The sequence below is a fragment of the Andrographis paniculata genome, unplaced genomic scaffold, assembly GCF_009805555.1.
Source record: "Andrographis paniculata isolate CXL003 unplaced genomic scaffold, ASM980555v1 Contig80END, whole genome shotgun sequence".
Taxonomy (NCBI): domain Eukaryota; kingdom Viridiplantae; phylum Streptophyta; class Magnoliopsida; order Lamiales; family Acanthaceae; genus Andrographis; species Andrographis paniculata.
The window spans coordinates 2663105-2672037 of NW_026137618.1; the positions used below are offsets into that span (position 1 = coordinate 2663105).

Sequence of the window (8933 nt, forward strand, 5' to 3'; positions counted from 1 at the left end):
TTGACTTTCACAAGATGAAATACATACAATTATTAGAATAAATTAACATAAATAATACCAAAATTCGACATAAATAAATAAATAATTAAATAAATATAAGCTATAAAATATGACAAAATCAAAAGTTATCAAACTCCTCACACTTAACCTTTATTCGTCCTCGAATAAATTCAATTAATGAAATTAAGAACTCAATATTGTCGGCAATATCAACGGAGGTGTGTAAGTGAATCTTAGCTAAAGTTCAGATCCTTAAGCCTTTTACGCATTATTGCTCATCTGCAAAGATTCTAAATTATGTCTCCCGAAACATTTTCAAACTTAAGTATTCAGAGTAGCTTCTAAAAATGTTGCGACGACTCAAAGCTTTAAATAAACCGTCATTATAAATTATAAATTAAGAAACAAGGCGGTCCGATAGACATTGCTACCGATAATAAATTAATTTTGACATTTTTCGCGTTTATTTTATTTTTTTTTTTTGCCAAGTCAAGTCGCATATAAAGATAATCGGCATCCTCCTCACACTATTCGTTCGTCAATCCCATTTTTAAGAAAAGTTCATTCATCTTCTCCACTAACAAGGGCAGCTAAATAGACGAAAGTTCTAAAAATTAGACTAAGTACGGAATAAATGAAATGAATGAGATATCAACCAATTTTATCAAAATTCCGATTAATACTCATACTCAAAAGAATTTCAATTATTGAATAGATTCAATTTCAAACTCAAATTAAGTATAATAGAAATCGATTGACTCGAGAAAATAACATATTTGACGGCTAATTTTATTTTAAATAAAAATAGATATAATAAATATAAAATAATTTATTTCAAAATAAATTAGACAATAATAAATTACACAAAATAAATTAATCGACATAAATTAAATAACATAAATTAAAAATCAATATGAATAATTTAAGCCAAAATAAATTAATTTCACATAAATTAATTAGCACACAATACAACACTTATCCTAAGCTAATCAATCAAACACAGGCCTGGTTACAATAAATAAATAAATAAGCCAACATCTTCACCACAGTGGATTAAACTAATGGTGCTAAAAAAAATTAGATTAAGAAAGAAAGAATGAAGCATCAAATTAAGGGATCATATTATATTACAAAAAATCACAGCACAACTAATCTAACTAAACTAAACTAAAGCCATCCTACTACACCTGTTCTGCAAAATTTAAAACCAATGCTACACTAATTACAACACTACCGCAGTTTATCATGATCAATCCAATGTTTACATAATTAATCAATAAGCTACTAAAATGAATTGAATAGCATCATACCAGCCAAAAGCTAATGAAGGGTAACATTTAGCAAAACACACTTTCTAATATGAGACTAAAGAATGCACTATCTCAACTACTTCCGATTAATTAATTATGTGCTAACTTCTAATCACACCGCTAATCCCTAAACTAAAGAAGAAGAAAAGTATAACTTAACAATTATCCCATCAATAATACTCAGCAGCAGAAGATTTCTAAGACTATCTAGTAGGCTAGCCTAATGCAATCACCAAGTATGCATCAACTAAATTAAACATGCAGCAGTATATCTAACAAAACTTAAAGTGAACAACATATTGTATAAGGCTAAAAACTATAGCAGAACACCCAACTAAAAATACAAAAGAGAAAATATCTAACTAGTTAAGCTAACTAATTCTACACTACCTCAACTAAAGCCGACTAAACTAGCCTAAAATTGGTACAGTTGAGATCAAAGATGAACCGAGCAAACTAAGTAACAGTAAGCTAAAAAAATGTACAACTGCTCTGAAAATTAACCTAATCAACTAGATTACAACTACTAATTTATCTAAGAAGCAATTATTCTATAATCTAACAAATTAGCAATCAATAAATAAGCCAACATAAATAATTGAGAAGGGAATCAAGAACTTCCCTGATTCATGTCTTGTGCAGCCAGATTTTCTTTTTTTTTTCAAAATTTTTGGTGGCGCCGATGACTTCCCTCCTCACAGTTGAATTGTTGTTCGCCCTCGAACAACCTTGAGTAAGCTCGGTAGGGAATAAGTCTTCGTGCTTGGGAATTTTCAAAGCAGCCTCCTCCTCAGCGTCAATTCACCACGGAATGAATCTGCAAAATTTCAGATTTTGCAACCACCAGCAGCTGTTGTATGCAGATTTTTATCGAATGCCCTCAATTATCAATCCTAAATCAAATCAATCCAACACAACCTACAATCAGCCCTTGGAGGTTGTTCGTGTCTTGTCTAAATTATCGATTAATCCTAAAATTATCATAAGAAATAAACTCACAACTCATCTTACTCAAATCTCCTAAATCTTCTAGACAGTTTGCAATTCACCAATCATATACCAATTATGTATACAAACTCGACAACTAATTCCAATCTAAACTAAATCCAAATTCTAAAATAATTTTAATCCTAATCACAACTACAAATCTAAAATAGATATCAACAAGAGGATAATTATCATAATTAAAGGAGGTACTCCAATCCGACGCAGCCCTGCACATTTTCAGAATTTTAGTAATATGCCAAAAGTTAAAGAAATTCGATGAAAATAGCAAAAAAAAAAAAAAAAGGTTGAGTGAGTAATACAACCTTTCCCTAGATGTTTACCATCTCTAGACAAGATGAATAATGGTGGATTCAGAACAATTAGAATTGGGGAAATTGATGTGGTTGGCTTCATCACCGCGACGAGGGAGAAGTAATTACGGTAAAGATTAGGGCTGGACGAAATTGAAAGGGAATCCGGTGTAAAATTATGATTTTCTTCTCAAAACTAGGAGATGAAGATGACGGAAGGAAGGAAGAGATTGAAGGCGTAGGCGGCTAGGGTTTAAACTTGACGGAGCACGTCCGAAAAAAGAATTGTGCGCCCACTCGAGGAGAGAAAGAAGATGGGGAAGAAAAGAAGAAAATAAATAGATAGATCGATTTCTTTACCTTAACTTATTTCTTCGAAGAATCATTTAGGGTTCACTGTCAGTTTAATTTTCTCTTGCGCCAGACCGAAGCCTCTGATTTGCAGACACCGCTCCGCTCAAATATGGGCTGAAGTGGCCACTTCGCTTGTTGTCACTGCTTTGCTTGCAGGTGAGCTGCTCTGTGCCGCTTTAAAAATAGTCGTTTCGCTACACTTGCCTAAAATTGGCTTCGCTTGCAGACCGCTCACTTCTTCCGCTTGTTTTCGCCGCTTGCACACAGAGACACTGATGCCGCTTCGCTCGCAGTCACCGCTCTGCTTCACAAGAATAGATGTCTGCTTCTTCGGCTTTAAAATTCAATCTGAACGAACGAGCATATCATCTTGAAAATCCTGAATGAAAAAAAAAAGTAAAAATAAATAAATAAAAGAAATTATCATTATTTTATATAAAAATATTTTTATCACATATATAAAAGGGGAGAAAGGGAGCAGTCGCTCCTAAACCTAATTTTTATTTATTCTAATTATTCCTATTATTATTAGTATTTTTTTATTAATTTTTTTAATTTTTTTTATTATTGTTGATTTATCATTATAGTAATATTATTATTTATTATGATTTATTTATTATATATATAGTAAATATTATTATTATTTTTATTATTATATAATTATTACTATATGTATATTTGGAACAAAGCTGCAGAGGACGGTGCCCTGCGACCTTTTTTTTTTTTTCTGATTTTCTCCGAAAGATAAATGCCGTGCAGGTTTGATTCTCGAAGGATATCGCACTTTCGAAACCTACAAAGCATATCGTTGATGGATTAGAGGTTCAAAATAAAATTAAATTCAATATTAAAATTAAATTAGCATTAAACTCAGTATTTTCTAATTAAAACAAAGATACTAGGCTGATTCCACGGCAACGGCGCCAAAATTTGATCGAAGATTTTTTGAGAGATTTAAAAATATCTTTTAAGATACAAAAAATGATATATGTATAAAATGAAAATTGTTTCGTGCGTGTTCGTGTAGTAACTCCCAAATTTTTCGTCAAAAAAAAAATCTATTTAACCGGTGAGTGTCCGGGTCGAACTAAGGGAATATGCGAATATTCTATATTTAATTAGAAAAAGTGCAATGAGTTAATGCAATCGAAGAAACTGAAAAGATAAATTGCAGAAATTAAATCCAACTAAAAAGCGATAAAATATATATATCTCGAAAAGGATGAAGCGAGGCGTTTGTGTTTGACTTGTGCGTTCCTTAATGGTTATATTTTCATGGATGAAATGAGCGGAATGACGATGGCGTGATAGCGAAAAATATATGTATAATTGCGGGGCGGCTCGAAGGAATGAACGTGAACCTATTTGCTCACTTAAGCCGATTCTCAACTCAGTTGGTACTCGACCTTGGGGGATTTACAATGAGGCTTCAGCGACACCCGACAAAGAACATTATAAGCAAGAAACTCTACTGTCAATAGAAATTTATGTGACCCAATAGACCACCGCCTATACCCCATGAATTATTCTTCCAACCGTTCCGCTAGTGGCTCTACCCCCCTGATACCTCTCTTTAATCGAAGTCGAATTCAGAACAGCAACTAAGCACGTCGACAAGGCTCCCGCGTACTTAGCTACGTTGAACTACCCAGAATCTGTTTGTGACACGAAACAGGGCTGAAATAGTCGATTCTTTTATCGCCCTTCTGCAACCTTGCCGAAATCTAACTTGAACAATTCAAATCGAACATGGAATTTTTGGGTGAAGGTGAGATGGAGAAATATGATAGGAATTCTACTAGCTAAAATAATATGCTGAAATTAAAATGAAATAAGGAGAAAATCAGTTTACTCGCGACACAAAACCGAAAATCTCGTATTATTAAACTAGATAAAAATATGGGAGAAAAGAAATGGAGAAAATGGAGTGTATGAAATGTATATTATTGTGTATATATGGTGTATATGTGTATGGTACAATTAGAGGGGATATTTATAGGGGGAAAAGCTTCTAGAAGCTTGGCGATTACAACGCCAATAAATAACTACTTCTAAAAATAGCTATTAACTACCTCTAAAAATAACCATAAATAACTAACTCTAAGAATAGCTACTAATATAACTACTAATAACTACCTATTTTCTAGAAGGTTCTAGAATAAAAATTACACAAAAATAGCAAAAAATTTGCTAAAAAATAGTGCAGGAATTTAATTAAGGGAGCTGGGAGAGTGTAGTAAATACAGGAGCTGAAGGTGCAGCAAACATAAATGCAGTGAAATTCTGTATAGGAATTATTGTGGCGGCGCAGTAAATGCACCGCTGACCAGCGGCAATTAATACAGCCCCCGCTGACCAGTGACAGTAATTACAACCATCGCTTGCTTTTCGCGCTCATAAATGCAGCCGCCGCTTGCCTTCTGTGCTCGCGCACTCCTATGCAGCCGCCGCTCACTTCCGCGCAAGCCCACGCTTGCCTTCCGCGCCTATAAATGCAACCGCTGCTTACGGATTAATGGACGTAGAATTCCGTTTCACTCAAATTTCCGTGCAGCCGCCATCGATTTCCGTACGCCGTCATCGCTTTCCGTGCGGCCATCATCGCTCACTTTCATGCAGAGATTTCCACTCCGCTTACATTTCCGTGCAACCGCCGCTTGCCTTCCGCTAGCCGCCGCTTGCCTTCCGCGAAGCCGCCCGTTGAATTCTGCGCAGCGGTTGACTTTGACTTTCGTGTGTTGACTTTTATGCTTTGACCGTTGACTTTTGTTGATGTTCGCACCGGGAACTGTTTTTTCGCTCCTGAAGCCATTTTTTCGCTTTTTAAAGCCAGTTTTGAACTCCCGAACTAGTTTTCAAGCATTAGTTCACCAGTATAATAAACACCTTATAAATATTTATTTAAATAGATAATAAATAAAATTAATTTAACCAAAATTAAATACTTAAATAGCACATAAATAATGCCTAAAAAATATAATTCAAGAAACACATCAATTAATTCAATTTATACACCAAAACAATTATAAATTACACTTAAAAACTAATAAATTAATATTATACAAATAAGATTAAATAAATACAATTATTAGAATAAATTAACATAAATAATACCAAAATTTGACATAAATAAATAAATAATTAAATAAATATAAGTTATAAAATATGACAAAATCAAGAGTTATCAATGACTGAGGAAATTACGATAGAATAGAGGAATGTCATATTTTTTGAAAATATCTACCATTTGTATGGAGAAGATTCAGCTCAGCGTAGAACCTTTAGATAAAGAACTACGGGGTGAAATGAGACAAATGACCAGTAGCCCTGATCAAGTGATTTCAGAACATAGGCGTAGTAAAAGGACAAGGATTAAGAAAATATTTGGTCCGGATTTCGTTACATATTTGTTGGATAATGATCTATCAACGATCAGGGAAGCACTATCTAGTCCTGATGCTCCTTTTTGGAAGGAAACAATAGATAGTGGAATAGAATCAATAATGCAGAATAACACTTAGGTGTTATCTTACCTACCCAGTGGTTGTAAACCACTAGGGTGCAAATGAGTTTTGAAAAGAAAACTCAAGGCTGATGGGTCTGTTGATAAATACAAAGTCCGTCTCATAGTATAAGGTTATAGACAAATCGAATAGTTTGACTTTTTCGACACAATTTCACTAGTAATCAGGGTAACATCAATTTGAGTGCTTTTCTCATTATGTCTTTGAATAATCTTGACATTTACCAAATGGATGTGAAAATTATTTTCTTAAATGGTAAATTAAAAGAAGAGGTGTATATATGGAAAAATCGGAGCGTATGTCGTTCCTGACCAAGAAAAAAAAAGTAAGCAAACTGACAAAATCTTTATACGGACTAAAACATATATCTTATAATGACACTTAAGATTTGATAATGTCATGTTATCAAATAGTTTTAAAATAAACGAATGCGACAAATGTTTCTACGCCAAGGAAACACCTTCCGGTTTTATCATAGTTTGTTTGTATGTAGACGACTTACTGATCATGGCTAAAGAAGTCAGTTTAATCAATGAGGTCAAATGGATATTGAGTCGTAACTTTGACATGAAATATTAGGGGTTAGCCGGCATTATCCTTGGAATAAAAATTCTAAGACAAGACGAATGTATTGTTTTGACTCAATCCCACTATGAGAAAAAGATATTGAGAAAACTCCTACGACAAAATCCCGTAATTCAAGAAGAGTATGCCAAAATTATTGAAAACCTAATATACTTAACAAACTATACAAGGCCTGACCTGGCTTACCTTGTAAACAAGCTAAGTCGATACACTAGCAACCCTAGTCATGAACACTAAGAATGAAATTTACAATGGTAATTCCCGACATATCGGACATAGACATAACACTATAAGACATTTGGTCACCAGTGAAGTTTTGACTATTGAATATGTAAAGTCAATAGAAAAAATTAGCGAATCCGCTAGCTAAAGGGTTACAGAGAGATCAAATGTACAAACTGCTAAAGAGAAATGGGCTTGAAATCTACAAGATAGAGACAATTACAATGGTAACCTAACAAAATCACTTGGAAATCCTAACCTTTGGTTCAATGGAAAAACTAAACTGTGAGAGTCCGACATGAACACTCAATAACAATTCCCTGAAAAGTAATGAGTGTTATAATGTGCGAAAGCGGTGAGGTTGAGACAATGACTCTTAATGATCCTAAATGTGTGAGTTAGAAACCTTGAGACGGGACATTACCTATATAAGTGTGAAGTGTGGGTCACTTTGAACGAAACACTTATGAATCCAAAGATGAGATCCATGGACGAAATGAATCAAAACGTGAGAACAAATTTGAGGTTGAGATAGCAACACGTCGATATTATTGACTAAGTGTGCGAAGAGATGAAACAGTTCAATGCGTTACGTCAACTGGCCACCATAAATCTGTAATATTGACTATAGAAGATTCAAAGACACAAGTTACCTATCTTGATGTTTCAATGTCCGAAATGGATTGAGTTAGGCTTCTGTTTTTCTATGGGCATTTCCACTCATGTGGGAGATTGTTGAATAATCAGTTATTAATAGGTGAAATTTAATTTTAGAAAATTAAATTCAGAATTTACGCAACCAATTAATCGGTGAGTGATAATACGACGGGTTGGTGACCTAAATTAATTGGACTAATTTGGATGAAATAAATAGATATTCCCTCCGTCCCACATAATTTGTCTCTATTTTCTATTTTCGTCAATCCCACATAACTTGTACTTTCTTTTTTTTTTGGAAATATTATTATCCACTTTAATCACATTTTAAATTTAAATTTTATAATTTTCTTAATCTTAATTAAACTATTTATTTATCTTAATCTTAATCTATAATTGTTTTTACTAAATAATAATTATTTTTACTAATATACTTCTTAATTACTTACTAATTATAGTTTACTTAAATTTCCGTATCTACCGTAATAGAGGCCCAAAATATATGGGACAGATGAAGTATTATTTATTTATTACATATGGAGCTTGTTTAATATTTTGGTTATTTTGTCTATCTCGAGACAAACCAAATTATGCACCCCTAAGTTAAACACGAGTATATGGTCTAAGTCGCATAATTATCCAGATAAAATCTTATTTCAAACGAAATGTTTAAAATTAGAATAAATTACGATAATTTCAAACAGAATGTTTGAAATTAGAATAAATTATAATCGTTTTAAAAGGAATGTTTGAAATTAGAATAAATTACGACCGCCTCAAACAGAAAATTTGAAATTAAAATTAATTAAATCGGTAACTAAGGTCGTAATTAAAATTTGTAATTGATTCCGTGCCATTTTGGCCAAATGGAGACGCCTAAATTAAATCATTTGATCGTACGATTTGGACAACAAGACATGTTTGAGTTGTAACTCACTCATCCACTCCGATTGACCTCTCATTTGCGGCACCAGATAACCAAC

At 33.2% G+C, this 8933-nt stretch overlaps 1 long non-coding RNA gene across 1 annotated transcript; it reads right to left on the reverse strand.

The window, feature by feature from the left end:
* Positions 1-453: 453 nt before the first annotated feature.
* On the reverse strand, positions 454-3097 carry LOC127241111 (uncharacterized). Its single transcript, XR_007836459.1, has 2 exons — positions 2621-3097; positions 454-2524 (listed from the first exon to the last, which is right to left on the reverse strand). It is a non-coding gene; the product is annotated as an uncharacterized LOC127241111 (long non-coding RNA).
* Positions 3098-8933: the final 5836 nt, after the last annotated feature.